Source organism: Tyto alba, unplaced genomic scaffold (genome assembly GCF_018691265.1).
Source record: "Tyto alba isolate M040663 unplaced genomic scaffold, T.alba_DEE_v4.0 Super-Scaffold_38, whole genome shotgun sequence".
In the NCBI taxonomy this organism is placed as follows: Eukaryota; Metazoa; Chordata; class Aves; order Strigiformes; family Tytonidae; genus Tyto; species Tyto alba.
The window spans coordinates 14,588,536-14,606,158 of record NW_024881313.1 but is presented as its reverse complement, the minus strand read 5'-3'; the positions used below and the strand labels follow the sequence as shown (position 1 = coordinate 14,606,158).

Genomic DNA, 17,623 nt, shown 5'->3' with positions numbered 1-17,623 from the left:
AAATGACCCCAAGGCCCTCTTAGCTCAGGAACAATTTAAATGAATTTGCTGAGTTTGCAGGGAATTTGCAAATTATGCACAATCCAGAGAAACCTAAACAAACCCTGTGGGATTTATGCTAAAGCTGAGACTAAAGTTAACAGTTCCAAAATCAAACAGCAGTTTCTGAAGCTCGATTTTGAGTATCTGATTTTGAAAGGGCCTTGTTTTAATAAAGAGTTGCACACTGAGTGCCCCAAACTCAAAACTTTCCAAATTGTGCATTCAAAACCACAGGCTCTTTTCCACATGCTCCAGCCTGCACAAGCAGAAAATGTCGCCCTTTAAGCACTCTTACAGGAGAGAAAGATATGACTCTTCTTCAAGTCCAATTAAAATGACAAACCATCGTTTCAACAATGGAAACGGATGCCTTTGTTCCTCTTCAGGGTTCTTTGTCTCCTGGCCAGGGCAATCTGGCTAGGTCTGGCAGACCCTGGAGGTGATGTGAATCCTTGACGGCTTTTCCGTGGTCTGGGTATACCTCACTTCCCAGGACAGGCCCTGGGTCTGGAACGACAGTGGCTGGAGTTAGTGTTTCCCACTAAAACAAACCAAACATGGCTCCAGGGACAGGTTTCAGAAGGGCACCTTTCCTGCTCGCTTGGACCAGAGGTCTGGAGAACAGTGAGTCATATGTCCAGGATGTCATGTCTTTAAAGAACAAACCATGGTACGAAAGGGTGCACATTTTCCTCCTGTGTGGGGCAACATACCTGTGCGGAATAAGAGGGAGAGAGAAGCTGAGTTATCTACACCAGCAGCGTATCGGCAGGAACATGGGCTGCCTCCCACAGCTCTGCTTATCTGCTCTCCCTCAGGAGATGGACATGTCTGTGTAAAGAGAGGAGCAAGCGGGCTGCTGAAGGAGGCTGGCCCTCCTCTCTGGTATCTGGACCCACAGGGGCGATGTGAGGAAATGGGGACAAAACAAAACCTCTGCCTTTCGGCAGGTTTGCCCTCATCTAACCATGAAAGCTGGGTATCGTTCACCTCTTCTGGAGCTCTCCCCATTCTTCCCCAAAGGGACAGTGCCTCAGCAGGAGCCTGCTGCCCTCACGACAGTTGGCCAGGCTGCTACAGGGCTGGTGGCCAGGCCACGACAGGGCTGGTGGCCAGGCTGCCGTGGGGGTGATGGTGAGGCTGGCATGGGGGCAATACCCAGGCAGCTTTGAGGGTTATGGTTGAGCCATTGCAGTTCTGATGGCTGCTACCGTGGGGCTGGTGGCACGGATGCTGCGGAGGCGGTGGTGGGTGCTGGCTAGGCTGTTTGTGGGGCTGATGGTGAAGCGGTTGTTGGGGCTGACAGCCAGGCTGCCGTGCAGCGGCCGGCAAGGCTGCTGCAGGGGGGGAAGCCTGCGCCAATGCAGGGGTGACACCCCGGGGTGACAGCGAGGGGACCTCGGAGAGGCCGGGGGGACCCCACTTCAGACCCGAGCTGCTGGGGGGAGGGTGTCCAGGCCCGGCGGGGGGTCGACCCCACCTCCAAGGGAGGCCCCGCCGCCGCCACCTGCCCCGCGGCCCCGCCGGGAGCTGCCGAGGGGGGGTCGCTGTCGGAGCCGCGCGGGCGGAGGAAGAGGAGGAGGAGGCGGGAGGAGGAAGGCGGCGGCAGCAGCTCTCGGGAGGAGCCTGTCCAGCGTGAGACAGCACATTCAGCCGGCGGCGGCGGTCCTGCGGCACGGCACGGCGCGGCACGGCACGGCACGGCACAGCGCGGCAGCCGCTCGGGCAGCGCGGCGTCCCTCCGCTCCCCCGGCGGCGGGGGCTCGGTGAGGGCTGCACGGCGCCGGGAGCCTTCTCCGCATCTCCCGGGCGCCGGCGGAGGTAAGGCACCCGCGGGCGGCGGCGGGGCCGGGACGTGGCCGTGCCGCAGCGGAGGGGGCGAAGGGGGGGTTCTCCCTGGGGGCCCCAGGCTTGGCGGCGGAGGAGCCGGAGGGGGGGTGGGGCGGGGGGAAACACACGCAAGCTTCTCGGGATGCGCATCGGCCGCGGAGCCTCGGCGCGGCGACCGGAGGCGCACCCCGGGCAGCCGGCCAGGGAGGGGGGAGCCGGCATCCCCCGGCTGCCCCGCAGGGTCCGGCCGGCCCTCGCCGAGGACCGGGCTTTTCCACCCCGGCAGCTCGTCCCCGGGGAGGTAGCGGGCAGGGGGGGCTGCGGGGAGCCCCACCGGCCTCAGCGGCACCTGCTCCGGTCCCTGGGGCTCCTCCTGGCACCGGCACCGACCCCGGCCCGGTCCCGCCGGCGGTCGGCTGCGCGGTGAGGGGCGGCCGCAGGCTCCCGGCTTGTGCCTCAGCGACGAGCAGCTTAAAGCGAAGGGGGGGGGGGGCGTGGGGTGGGGGGTGGGGGAAAAAAGTTTCCCCATCTTTAATTCTTTGCCCAGCGTGAGCAACAACGGGTTTACTCAAGTCCACGGCGGTGGCAGATGGAGAATTAGATCTTTTCCCGTTCCTAAGGGAATTCCCTAAAAGGGTGAGAGAAGGAGGGAATCAATGAGAGGCCTTTTTCACTAATAGACCATTGAAATACATTATCAAAAGGATGTTATTACGGTTACATCGCCTTGGGAATCCCCCTGGGTCAGCAGAGAGCATAAGGCCCCTAGATATTTCTTAGACAAAGCCCCTGTTTTACTGACTGGAACGAAGTATGTTTTTCTGTCAATATTGGAATTGATAGAAAGTACAGATTTCAACTATAAATACATATAAAATAAGGATTCTAAGCAGACCAAGCAATCTAACCTGCTGTTATAGGGGGGATGAGGAGGGACGAAATGGAAAGATCTGACATGAAGTTGGCACCTGGCTTTGGCACTTGCACCTGGTAATTTATTCTGACATACAGGGTTTTGTCAGCTCTTTGCTTCTGCATGAAGACATTAAATTACCTCTGAAATGGCTCTAAATATCATGAAGCACAGTGCTGCAAAACCTGTTTCAGAATGGAAATCCAAATCCCAGGACCATCTATCTCCTGATAGATAGTATTATCAGAGTTACTGAGGAATTTCATTTCTGTTACTACAAATGTGCTTTGTTGAAGTGCCTCATTTGTTCTTGCTAAGTTAATAGGAAGAAGCTATATGTTTTCTGATTCTTTTGCGTTCTTCTTTTTACTTTATTTACATTTAAGAGGACATTCCTAAGAACACTTCTATAATTTCTGTGTAGCATTTCTCAGCAGGATTGGGCTTCCTCAACACAAACCTTGGGGCTGCATCTAGGCCTTTGCCCCTGTGAGTGCTCACTCTCATAACCATCCTGTACTTCATTTTGTTTTCCCCAAACCATCCATTTAGAGTCCATGAAAATACAAAATGTGTTGCCTCTTTTGTACCTTCTTCTCTGCGCACAGACTATTTTGAGGATTGGGACTTTCTGTCCTCTTCCTTTATACATCAAAGACTTCAGAGGGCCAGGTGTGTGGAGGTCCAAGAGATTGTTTAGAGTTGGATTAGCTCGACTTCTCCTAGCTCTAAACACTTCTGCCTGAAATTAGTCTACCCTAATAATGCATTAACTGCAGTGCTGCCTTATCCACAGTTTAAGAGAGGAATCTTGAAAGGAGCAGCAGTAAACCACACCCTACGCATGCAGTGATTATTGAGAATTTGGAAATCTGGCTACTGAAAGAATAGTCACTCAACTACTCTTTTGTACCCTGCAGGTCTTAAATTAAGAAGCTGACCTTCCAGTGCTTTCTATAGGAGGAAGGGCAGTGAGCTGCCTTCTTTTGTGATGCCTTTCAGTGGCTATTTTTTTCATTCTTAAAATGCATTTGTTTGTTTTCCACTTTGTGTTTTCCAGTTTCAGGTTCTTGGTTCCTGTTATGTCTGCTATAGATAAAAGCCTTGCTTTAGCATCTGTCTTCAGTGTAGGTAGTCTAAATGATGTGGCAAGAACTTTCCTGCTTTATTTTCAAATAAATTAACAAATCAAGTCTCTTTGGTCTTCTTTTCTTGTGTAAGACAGGTCTCAAGAATCATTCCTTGCTGCCATCAGTTTTCCATTCTGCAAGAAGAGAGAGAGGGAATACTAGATAGAGCTGGATGCAGTGGGTTGTAGTAGAGGACTCACCATTGTAGCATGCTGGACAATGAGGTGAAATGGGCTGGGAGGAAAAAGGTAAGGGAGTGAAATAGAAAGGCAAAAAGGTATAGAAAGACACTGCTGTTTTTCAAAGCTTCACCAACACCTGCTAATGATTTGGGTAATCATGTATCTTTCAGCTCCTCAAACTTGACTTCTCACAGAGGTTTGAAATATGTTCATGGTCTCTCTCCAGGACTACTCAGGCTTATTAACTAGTACTATGTCTCAAGTGCCCTGTTGAGCTCCTTTGGCTTGGTTTGACCAACAACAGCAGTAGTAACTAGGAATCTTTCAGAGTCACTGATGCCTAGTGCCAAAACGAGTTGCTACTTCAAGGTGGTGGTGGCATGTTAACAGAAAGATCCTCCCTGTTCTACTCATGGGCTCTAATTTTCAGGGAGGTTAAAGGGAACTAACACTGAAATCCTCACTGAAGTGTGTGGGGAAATTTGTATCTACAGAGGTGTGGTTTCAGGCTTTCTGCAGGCATAGACAGACATCATGACCTCAATGCCATACGCACCTGATATTTTCATAATTTTATTTTAAAAACCTTAAATGAAACAAACCATAATGACTGTAGACATAGTCTGCATGTGAAAGGGATGTTTTCCATCAGGAATACTCATGGAGTATGCTGGCAAAGTGCCCTTAGTACAGATGCATCTTGTATTAGTAAAACTGTGCTTTTGCAAGTGCAGCTTATTTTAGTTCATCTGAACAACACAAGTTACACAGGTGGGTACACATTTATGTGTCCATAGGGGGGCTTGCTTTCCAGTTGAGAGATTGTATGGTCTTCTGCTCAGCTGACCTGTACAAGCAGGCAGAAATGGTAATGCAGGAAAGATACTGCTTAAAAAACAGAAAATTTGAAAAATCTGAGAAAAAGTATCCGAAAAGCTGCAGTGTCAGCCTGAGATCCTGGCTCTGTGTAAATCTCAGACACAATATGTCCCTTTTGCTACTTGGTAATTATCCATCTAAAACCATGCTAGCTCTTTTTAGTCAGACGTGACATTGGGAGCTGTTGTTCACTTGGCCATCTGCAAGCACTCAAAATGAGGCAGCATACAGTATACATGAGCTTGCTCCCCCAGTACTGTTCACTTTAGGTGGCATCATCTTGCCAACTTTTCTGGGAAATGGCTACTTCCAGGCAGATGGCAGGAGCTGCGGGAAGCTGTGAAGCAGACTGATGTGGGAGCTGCTAGATCTCAGAGACACAAGACACCTCTGATCTTCTGTGAGAACTATGACGTCCTGACTCCTCCTGGGCTTAAAACTATACCCCCTCTTTTTTTTTTTTTTTCACTGTGCTGCTTCAGCACTTTTTGTTTTCCCTTTTGAGGCAAAAGTGCTCTGATGAGTGTCTGGGAGTGCACTGCAGCAGCAGAAGGCACAGAGCAGGAATGATGGTTCGGGAAGCGTTTTGTGGGCAGCACACCGTAACTCCATGCAGAAGTTTTAAGAGCAGAGGACTCAGCCCAATTGCCGCTGACAGAAATAGGAGTTTCTATGTGACTTCTCTGGTGGTGAATCTAACCCGTAGAGTGATGGCAAGAGTCAGCTATGTACATTGTTTGAAAGCCATGAGACGTCTCCAAACTCCCTTGAAGCCAATGAGAGTCTTTGCATTGACTTAACAGACTTTGGATGAGGTCCTGTGTAACAGCTGCTTTGACCTGTGTGCATATACCTGTCTTACCTGATGAATAATTGCTGCTCAGATGACTCTTGTGATTCTTGGCTATTTTCTTAAAGTACACATTATCGTATTTTCATATTTAACACTGCTCCCATGCATGTGGGTCAGCTTGCCTTACCCAGAGGGACAGGGGACATCAACCCAAGGAACAAACCTCCCTGGAGCCCTTCAGGACCAGTGCAGTTCTACCCTGTGTATTCCCCAGGTGCTGGCTGGCTGTCCCTGCTTGGCCCTAGAATAATTAATGAGTAATTCAGCAGAGGAAGAGGGCTCATTTACTGCCACTCAGCAGAAAACAATTACAGAGGGAATCTTTTAAGGACATAGCTTTTTGCTTCCAGTGATAACTTCTCTTCACATTTCTCTTCCTCTTGCTATCATTCTCTGAGGCTTATCCTTTTCTCTCTTGCTCAATACTAGTCTTATTGCCATGTTCTCTCCTCACTGGTCTTCCCTTTTGTCTTCCCTTGCTGGGATATAACTGGTTTTAGTTCCTTGTTTTTTTCTCCCTCCATCTGCAGTGTGGCACATATAATTCCAAATCCTGCTCCTCAGTTACTAATTTTTCACTTCAATCCAGCAGAAAGACATGGTGTGTTTTGTGTTCAAACAATGGGAAGTTATAATAAGACAAAGATATAAAACTGCCTGGTATGATTAAATATAAATAAGTATAATGGAGGATATATTGTTTATCTATTTATATTAATATCCTCAAGCCCTTTCTAATGCTTGATTTTAATATTTTCAGGATGAACTTGACAGAAAAAAATCTCTCTCAAACTATGCTGTGTTAGCATTGAAAGTTAATCACTGTAGGTCCTAGACCTCATGCAGGGGAAATATGGATCTCTCTTGCTTTAAACTGCTCACCCTTCCGCTCTGTATCCATTAACACAGATCTTAGCTTTTAAAGTGCATAGACAGCGGTATCAAATAAGTACTATTCAAGGCATGCCCTTGTTTCATGTTTTGTATGTTAGGCCACCACTGTTAGGATCGGAGTGGTTACCAGGTCACTTGGTAATTGGGGCAAAGACATTTCAAATTATTGCTATTGTATGTTTTCAGAAATTAAAATATTTAACAAAACAGGGTCACAGAAAAAAGCCCAACCTAGACTGCTATCTAGTATAGTTTCTTGTATTTGAACCTGTCTGTCCTGGTTTAAAGACTGTTCCACTGACTGAGCATTTAAAAGAATTTCCTCTCTGATTCTTACAGCACAAACAAAGTTAGGGGACTGTCTAAACTCACGTGACTTGCTTCACAGTACATGTTTTTCTTCTCTTTAAGTAATAGAAAAGAATCACTGTTTTCATTAATCACACTATTCCAAGTCGTATGACATTGGGGTTTTTTCATCAGTTTGTTTCTAGTTACATTTTGAGCAATTGATGAACCAGAAGGTGGTTTGCATGATAATCCTGACGGATTTCAGATCTCAATTTGCCCCTAAATGAATTCTTATTTTCTTTGTCCATTTTTAGCTCCGACTGCTCAGAGAGCTTTTTTACACGCTTGTAGCAGTTTGTTACAGACTATCAACTTCTGCCAGTCTTCATTGCCTAGGAACACAAATTACTTCTTCGAGAAATAGAGAAAAGATAGTTCATGTTATATATATGAAGAGGTGCAAGCTGTGTGGTGCATTAAACAATTAATGGCTTAAAAATCTATAGCCTTTTGGAATGAAACAAGAAATTTGACCTAAATCATACCTCCTAGTGTGCAGCTAGCTATTCATGTACATAATCTGCTGCACTTGGCAAAGCCTGTGAATGTTGTATTCCTGCCTTTCACTATCTCCATAGTAGTAATAATAATACAAAAACATTGTGCTGATGGGATAGGAGGTTATTGTACTGGAGACAAAAAAAAAATACAGTGATGCCATTCTCTGCTCGTACTGAAAGAGCCTGTGGGAAAACTGTCCCATTATTTCCCACAATATTTTCTTTTTCACAGAAAGTTGATTAATAGCAAGAAAACACAGGAAAGCCTAGTTTCTCAGCCTTTGTGGGCCTCTTCAAATATATTAAAAATACACTGTGAAAATTCAGTACTATTTTTATCTGATAATTATAAATTATAGAGCTTTAGGTTTTTTTTCATGCTTAAAGCATAGAACTCAAAAGATGATGGTAAAATATATTCTCTGGAAGGGGCTAAGATGGAAAAGAAAAATGTTGCAGCCTTACTACTAATGTTCTCCACACCTTTTACTGCAGCCCTTCCTTTATATACATAGTACTTATCGGGTCTTTTTTGTTTACTTATCAATGAATCAGAGGACAGGGAAGTAAAAAACTATAGATAGCCACATTCACATACAAACATATTAGTCTTTTTGAACAAAATTATAATATAATGCAATATTAATATTAGTCAATACTAGTATTGATTATGAAGTGTTTAAATGAAGATCATGCTTCCTCGGTATTGATTTAGTAAATTTTCAATTAAAGTTCTTAAAGTTTAATTACAAGTTTGTCCCAAGAAAGTTTCTGATCTCACTAAGTGATGAATTAGGCGTAAGTATAATTAAGGTCAAGGGCCTCCCATTTTTTGTATTATTTTTCTTAAAATACTGTATATCTCTATAAAGCAATGACACTGCTGTTCTTCCTCATATCACATAATATCCATTTTTGTAAAGGGCTAACTGTATTACCCACTTACTCCAGGGTTCTCCTCAGTTCTCTTTTGTGATACTGCAATGATTTGTAGGCTTTTTAAACTACATTCCCCTCTTAATTTTCAAAACTTTCTCCTGGAACCAATAAGCCCATACATTTTACAGTTTAATGTGGCTGGAAACCAGACATGGACCATTTCTGATTGCCTTGTGGACCACCAGTTGTCCCATATTTTGAGAACCACTAGTAAAAGTTGATTTATCTTCCAGAAAATATCTATAGCATTGGGTTCCTCATTAGAAGAGAACTGGTGAGATCTAACTGGTGTCCTGGTCTCAAATTCTGGAGTTGAGGTCCTGGCGCAGTGAGTCATGCACTGAGGCTTACTTCTAGAGCAGCCCTGCAGTGCCCTCCAGTGATGAGATTGCCCCAGCATTTAGGCTGGGGGCTTGTTTGCTTCTGCTCTCAGTCAGTCCATTTGCCACATTTCTTCTTGTGGAAGCCCACTGGAGAGGTACGTGTGTGTGTGGGAGAGTTCATGTGCAGACAGCCTTGCCTTGGTAGGAGGCTGTGCTTAAGGTACAGAGCGTGCCCACATCTTAAACATGGGACGCGCACCTGAATTCCCCAGACTTGAAGTTCTTATGGTGCCTGGGAAGCTCAGATAAGTCTAGACTGACAAAATGGTGTAGAAACAGAAACCCAAACTGCAGTCCTCAAAAATCTCTGCTTGGCTGTCACCTAGCTCTTGAAGAACATGCAGTCTCTAAAAATTCCCTTTTTCACCTTAGAATTCTGCTTCTGGATGTGTTCTCACCCTTGAACCCCCAGACTCAACAGCCTGGGTGTCCGCTGTCTGTCTCTCCTAGGCTGCCTCATCTAGTTTGCATTTCTTGACCCCATTTGTCAGACTGGTTGCTCCATGCCGAGCTGCAGCTGATAGTATGTGCTCCCACTTTTAGTGCACCCTGGTTTTACCGGGACTCACCTGAGGTAAAGGAGTCTCAGGTAATTTTTGCTTAAAGAGATATTTGCCTTCATCTATGCTCTAAACAGCAGGCTGTATGTCTTCTGCAGTAGGTACCCTCCCAGTATTTCCCACTGAAGCTGCTCCACATAAGTCTGAAGTATATATATGAAGTATATATATGAAGAATTAAAGATTCTTTTGGCACGACAGAGCATGTGGGAAAAAGAGAAAGGACTCTTCAACACCTTGCTTCAAGCACTCAGCAAGAAAGAGTTGTCTTGGGATCCAGATGCTGAATAAATACAGCATTGTATTTTAAAGTAAACAGTCATTGCGTATAATATAAACTAACCCTGAAACAAAGACTAGAGCACAGGGGCCTCAGTTAGGGACTAATGTTCACTCTCTTGCATCTTCTTCTGGTCCAATGAATCTTTGCAGGGAAGAAATTAATAGAAGTTAACTTCAGTGGTTAAAAATGCAATCTCCATTTCTCTAGTCTTTCTCACCCATTAGCCAACAGTCACCCTAGGGAGGTGGGTTTCAGTCATCTCAAGACATAAAAACCTCCAAAACTGCAAAAAAACAAAACCAAAACACAAACAAACAACCAAAAAAAAAAAAAAACCAAACAAACCAAACCCCATGTTTCTCCCATTTGGGTGGAATACTTTAACCACAGAGAAGATAAATGGGAGACATAGACTTCTTGGTTCACAGTCCTCTCTCAAATTCAAATTCTTTGCAGTTCTTTATATGTCCCTTAAATTATGCTGTTAGACATCTGCATTTATCATCTTGCCTTTTTATCTGATCACACTTTTTCCACTTATGTGGATCAACAGGGATAATTGACTAAGACTATCTCTGATCATGCATGTTCCTTTGTTAGTACAGATGAAGAAGCCCTAGGAAGTACAAAGGGAATGGTAGTGTTGTTTCTTCCACTTTGCTTCCTTAAAAATTATGAGACTTGTATGAGATACTCAGCATATTTCTTACAACCAGGGCTCTTCCCCACTTTCTAAATCTTTAGGTGTATTGACTTCAGAGGTTACATCAATGTATAATATTTTTATCATAATTACATCCTTACAAACATCAGCCACAAAGCAAAGCATATTTTTGTTGTAAGGAAGAAATGATATATGGGTAAGTCTTCCGGCAAAACCTGTATGTCAGCAGCATAGCTTGTTCTTTGATGTCTGTCTGGCAGTTGTCATAACTGAGTTAAGAAGCAGACACTAGAGCATGCATTTTTCATGTTTGGGTAAATGGCCTTAAGTATCAGTTTGCTGGCCATATACCACTAGGGTTATCTCAGGAGGAGGGTAGAAAAGTTGGAGGGGTCAGTTTTAGCCCCCATAAGAAGTGGAAATACACATTTTAATGCCTGAAATATTTACAGGATGGAGAAAAGGAGCCTTTGTTCCACTTCAGGAGAGACTAGCAGACATCTTGAAGTGAAATTCTACATTAGGTCTTAGTAAGTCATTAAATATACTCCTGGAGGCACTTTGGTACTGTTACGATGAACCAGACGTCTTATATAGGTTGTGCAGAAGTGGTGATATCAATGATAGGAGCAGATATAATTGAAATCTGAGCATTATATAAGAAGTATATACAAAAGAAATTGAAATCAGAACATGAAATGCAGGGCTCTTTTTTCTAGATAAGTGACTTGCAGCTTGAGTATCAGATTATGTCATGTCCCTCACATTATCCATCTCTAAAATCTTATCAATTTATAGCTTGTATTTGGGTCTCTTTGAATGTCAGAAAACTTTTTTAAACTATTGTGCCAGGTCCTGCAGTTCCTCTCTGAAGCAAGCTGGGAAATTCACAGAAGATAACACAATGCAACTAGTAAGACCAGTTAATGTGTGGGGAATGTAAAGTCACAATGATTCAGAATTGTGGTAAGTCTGTTCCCAACTATATGCAGAGCCACATACGGAGCCCCGCGTTTCACTGCAGCCAAACAGTAACAGATAACAGAAACAGAAGCTGTTAGAGAGGGAACTGACCAAGAATACCTAGACATCTTGTATTCTACAAGATCAAAATGTTGCCAGGCATGCAATTGGTTGTTTTGTTAAAAACATCCGCTCTTCATAACTGGGACACAATTGCTGCTGAGTCAGATTTTGAGGAGATACAAATCAGTACTGGCTGCATCATTGAGGTTCATCTCCCAGCACCATATCTGAGAGCATTGTGCAGTTATGACTGTGCTCATTAATGCTTATTGAGGGAAAATCCAAGACACTTGAAAAGACTTGTTTAAAAGCTACTTTTCTTTGAGGTGATACATGCCATCAGTTCTGTGGAACTCAATATAAAGGGAGCGTAGTTGGTGGGAGATGTGCAGTAGCTTTGCTAGAGTGACCTGTCAGTATGTAGTACTTAAATTCATTCTAATCCTAACTGTGTTTCTTGCTTATCTCCAGCAAGTTTTTGCCAGCAGCTTGTTCTCTTCAACCTTGATGGCTATTCCATGGAACTCTGCTTGTTGGAATTGGAAAGGTCATGGTAAATTTAAGAGGCTAAGGGGTGACATAAGAGAATGGGATCATGAGAAGGTGATGCTTCATTGACACTATGCCTGGTGACGGAAAAATGTGCAATAGCAAAACTTTGCTCGTATGCTGCTTTGTAGGGACCCTATAATTCTGCTGTAACTGAGTTCATTTTGTAGAAGGGCCATTATGGAAGAACAAGAGTGAGAAGATTAAATGGTAATAGATTGTAAGGGATGTATAATTGAGCAGTTGTGGGTACATATCTTACATGCTGTCAGGCTCAAAATAAATAGGCTAGAGATGCACTGACCTGTTGCATAGCAACCAGGAGGAAGCACAGAACCAGATCTCTGGATGCTGTGATTTGTAAACCTTTACAGAACAAAGTACAAGACCTTTGCCCATCTGCTAGAAATGTTCAGAAGCTGAAGGACAAAAATGGTACATTCCATGAAATCTAACACTTTACAACCATTTTCATTTATAGATAAATACACAGATGCTGTGTCAAAAGCCTGACTGTTCTTCCTCAAGAAGTAGAAAAAAATACTTAGTCTCTCCAATTTTGCTTAGTGTTACCCTGAATTCATCACACAGGAGATTCCTTAAAATACTGCAAATGCTAAGTTTTTGCAGCTGCAAATATTTGCCCATTGTTGCGATCTTGTAAACATTGATATGCCTATTTAGCAGAAGTATTTGTGTAATTCGACTGAAGTCAAATACAAAATCAGATGCATGATGAAAACGTATATGTTTACTTAAAAATTTCTGTCAAGAAGATGATTCTAGCCCCTCTTGCCCATTTGAAGAGTGTTTCAAACACTATTTTCAAAGGAATACTGTGGATTAGAATGCATTTATGCTAGGGTAACAGCTCCCTCTGGTTTCTTGCAGACCAAAGAAGTTTATCTGCTCTGTACAATTTCATACTTTGCATACATGCTTTACACTTGTAAAAATCATCAGTAAATCCTATGGGAATTTTTTTCTGTACATAATAGAAATTAATCATATTTTCCAGTAGAAAACTTCATATGTAAGTTTCAGTAGTTACAGTGTTCCCACTCTATAAGCCCATTCTTTAAAATCAAAAATCACTGATTAATGTATTTTATTGTGCAACTTCCTTTGCCTTTCAAACTAAAGACATTTTGCAGTTTTGGACTCAGGAGTAACTGTCTCTTTATGAAGGCATATGAATTATACATGTACAGCATCTACAAGTACTAGATGCTGCCTATTTATTTTATAGAAGTATATTAATGAATCAATAATTTATAATTAATTATATAGGATGACTAATGCCATATGTAACAGTACTTAATGAACCCCTTTGGTAATTGCAATTGAGGTATTAATGAAAAGGATAACATAGAAAGTCACAAAACAGGAAAGACTTGGAGGTTCATCAAGTGGGAATACAGTTGTACTCTAGTGCAGCCTACTGAATGAACAGCATGTAAAAATGCCCCAAACACCAAAAGGCAATAAAATCTGCAGTCTTTCCTATTTCCTACAAAATTTGGAAGCTTAGGTTTCTTTTTAGATGATCTCGGTGACAGTGTACAGAAAAGATGCTGTTCTAGGAGACATAAACAGGCTTTAAGAGAAGGGAGATGTATATATAAAAAGTGTACACTGTCATAGTTTTCTTCGTGTTTGTTTTTATTTTGTTCATTATACATTGGGCTCTTTGTGCTTATTTTTTCTTATATTTAGTCAAAGCTACATACATGCGTTACCACTCTTTGTACCTCTATAACTCTGGTTTTATTACTCTGGCAAGTATCAATTTATTAATTCTGCAATTGTAGTAAACCTTTTTAGATGCCTGTGACTGTTTCTGCTGTTAAGTAATCATATAAATGGTTCGAAAAAATATCTGCTCAAATACTGTGATACTGATCATTGATAAAGACCTTGTAGCTTATGAGAAAACTGTAACAAGTCTACTGTTTGTACAGTAAAAGTACTTGCATGGCTTTTTGTCCATTTGAAGGTCAAATGCTACTTGCATCTTCCATGCTTATGTGCTTATTGCTGCCACTAATGAAATGGTCGTGAGATGTTACTACCTGTGTAATAAGCTTAGTGGAGTAGTTCTGCGTGTGTTCTGTACAGCAGATAAGTTTGTGCAAACACCATTATTATTTTAAGAGTAATGTAAATGGTCTTTCAAAGATCTTGTTTCTTATACTGACAAACTAAAAGGAACTGCTGGGAGTATATTAAGAACAGGATTTTTCTCATCAAGTCTGAGACATTTAGAATGGAGGTTTATAGAACCTAACTGATCACCCAGGTCCCTTTATCATCATTGGAGAGGAACTAGTGGCTTTATGGCACACTTAATCTCAACTGCTTTTAGACATCTGCTTTAGGAAAAGTGGAATCACATCCTAGGATACCCAGACTCTTGATTTTACCTGCACTGATGGTAAGGATAGCTCTGCATCTACATTGTAAGCATCCAGATTTAGTGAGATAAGCCCAGTAGGTGGTGAAGTCCTGGAACGCAGTCCTCAGAAGCCTCGGCGCTGCATCTGCAAGTGCCCAGGTGGCTGCCATCCTGGAGGGTCTGGTGACCTTTGATGGGTAAATGGATTTGGCTGTATTTCCAAGCCTACGAGGGGACTCTGAGGCATTGTGAATGCATACGGGAAAACTGACATCTTGAAATAGAACAGTCCATTTCATTAAAAGCTGTGCCAAGAGGAGCAGACTCCTTTCTCCAGTAGCTCAAAGAAAGGAGAATTTCCTCAGAGTGTTAGGAGTGCAGGTGAGTGCTCTCTATGCAAGGTGGTTCACAACCACGTATCCTGCTACATCCTGAGAACTGATGTTAGCACATGGGTGGTAAGCTCTTCTGAAGTGAGAGGACTCTCCTTTTAAAACTGTGTCACTTGACAGCAAACTGGGCCAAACAAAATAAAAATTGATCTAAGATTATGCACCTCCCTTGAAGAGGGGAGCCCTAGGCTGCTGCCCTGCTATGAGAACTATTTCAAGATTTAATGCAACGTTCAGTGTGTTTGTTCCTATGTGTTCCTTCTCCCAGACAGGCAATTTAATTGCTTCACTACAAAATGTGCTCCTTACAGTTTCCCTCAGACTGATGCCTTCTCCCAGGCCTGAGAAGATTAGGTCATACATAAGCCTTGGGCTGTCACTCTGCACCACGGAAAATGTTAAAAGCAAGTCTTCTTTATGATTGCCTTTATCTCTCTTGGTGTGGCATGCCTTTTGGCACTCAGAATGGCAATTATTAGAAATTGGTTCCCAGTAATGAATACAGTGCTAACTCGATGGATAATGCCCAGTAGAGTGACGAGTACGCTTGCCTCCTTGCTCCCTGCTGACTCGCTGACATCTGAGAAAGGCAGTTACATAGCCTTGGTGTCAAATTTGTGCTAAAATTGTAAATAGCCAGTTTGAAGGTTGGTAAGCTGTTTGGGGGGCTAAGACATAAGTATAATATATGCAGGATGAAAGTAACTAGAGATTAATTTCTTTCTATAACTCAGCTCTGGCAACATTATTTAAGGAAATTTAATACATCATCATTGTTGTATGTAAGATCTGTTTTGTTAAAAATAGGGCAAAGTTATAATAGGATTTAATCACCCTGACTGCAGCGCTGTAAAGAAGGGGCCAGGCACTAAACCACTGATGCTCAGATCAGGGATAAAGCTAGTTAGCTTCTTTGATATTAAGGGAATTAATTTTTAGAAAGCCATTCATTGATATCTGACAAACAGCTTGAAAAGGATGCCAAATCCTCAGGGTTTCTGTCATGAGCCTTAAAACACATTTGCATATTTTTTGCATAGAAACAGGAGCTCACGCTCTGTTGCCAAACTGCAGAACTAAAAGGATGCTAAAACTCTATCTAGTCCGAAGGGCTCTGAGGGGGAACTTCATAATCAGAATTCAAGGGTGTGCAACAGATTAGGAAAATTACTTCAAATGGGATTTCAGCCATATCTGAGAGAGTCCCACAAATCCTGTGCAGATTGGTACCTGCACTGCCATTAAAAAGCTTGTTTTCTTCTCTGGGTATTTCTCATGTAAAAAATAGCTCGCTGACGTCAACTGAGCACGTAGATTAATGTTGTTTAAGGTGGTGTTGCTTAGTTTTCTTGATATGAAATGCAATTTTTCTGACAGTTTTTCAAATTGAAAACAGTATTGTCATGAATAGGACCAGAATGATGGAGGAATAAAGAATTGATTGTCCTCCATGTACAGCCAGTATACCCAGTGGTCCAGCTTGTTAGCAGTTTAGTGTCCTTTCTAGCTATACTATTTACTGTGAGTTGTTGTGGATTGAACCAGGAGTCCCCAGGCCTTGAAAGGACTGCAGGGTACCTTGCCAGGATGGACAACCCTGCTGAAGTGCAGAGCCTGTGACTGTGAGCTGGGCTGGTTTAACTCCTGCTGGTGGGCTTCAGCCGGGAGTTTGACTGGGAAATGTTAGCATCTGTGGTATGATGCCCCTCTAGCATCCCTCATGCTGCTCTTATGCCTGCCTTTTTCACTGAATGGTTTCCTCTTCTGTTTCCAAATATTATTCTTTTCTTTCCTTAAAGGAAAATGCTTGCAAAGACAGCAAACCATTTACAGCCAAGATTGCATTTAATGTGCAGGAGATGTTTTGTTTGCAATGTCCTCCATATCATGGGCTGACTGTGCTTTTATCATTTTGAGGAGAAGGCTGATGACTGCAAAGGAATTCATGATGGGTGAAAGTGCTATATAATTTTTAGCATATAAATTTACTCTCTGGTCATCCACTCGCCCAGGCAGTAATGTGGGTGGAGTTGTCATTGTATTAACAGGGAGTTACCATTCAAATTTCCCATGCAACAAACAAACAATAGACTTCCATTGAGTATACATGGCACTGCCATTGATCTGATTGATTTTGGGTTGCAGTGGTGGATGTGGTCAGTGATGTGTGAAAGGCACAGTTAACTCTTTTCACGAATGTCTTTATTATTCAGGACTGTCTTTGAAATTAAGTGCTAATAAGAAAATCAGTATTGATACAGTTAGATGACAGCCCATAATGATTATGTTAGAAAATAAATAAATTATCCATGACTTAAGCTACAGATTTGTGCAACACTGGTGGGATTTTAAAACTGAAGAAAAAGATTGGTGTTTTATGTTCTTTAGAGATCTGTCTCTGTTTCTGTATGATGTGACTTTATATCTCTTTACCCTTAATTTTCAAGGCTCACATAACAGCAGCATAGGTTGGCAAGGATTTAAAACACAAAGAATGGACATGGCTTCACATCACTATCCTACAGAGAATTGTGTTTAAGACTAAATGGTGGGGGAGGATTTTCAGTGGCTTAGAAGAAATGCTTTTGCCAACTCTGTGTGATTTGAGTCAAATCAGGAATATTAGGCATGTCTCCTGCCTCTTGAATAGATGATCTGAGCATGAGACTGTCGGCAGAGCAGTGTGCTGTTTTGTCGAAGAGAAGCTCGGGTTTGCTAGGTTGCCTGATTCTGTGCCTTGTCTGAAGCTTTTTGGGGGAGTGGCCCAGCTTTCTCTGGAAAGGATGGAGGAGATTCCTGTGCAGAATAGCCCATGGCTTGGTGAGAGTGCTCCCCAAAGGGCGTGAATATGTGTCGGA

The 17,623-nt window shown here is 42.8% G+C and overlaps 1 protein-coding gene across 7 annotated transcripts in view; it reads left to right on the top strand.

Annotated features, from left to right (window-relative positions):
* The first annotated feature begins 1,617 nt into the window (after nt 1-1,617).
* The window catches only part of DYNC1I1 (dynein cytoplasmic 1 intermediate chain 1), a 195,253-nt gene continuing 179,247 nt past the window's right edge, over nt 1,618-17,623 (top strand). For 4 of the 7 annotated variants that reach the window (XM_042801895.1, XM_042801893.1, XM_042801894.1 and 1 more), the window contains exon 1: nt 1,619-1,863. The gene's annotated coding sequence lies outside the window, so the exon portion shown is untranslated. Of the gene's footprint in view, nt 1,864-17,623 lie in introns of all 7 variants that reach the window. The other 3 variants (XM_042801890.1, XM_042801892.1, XM_042801889.1) reach the window with 1 other exon arrangement.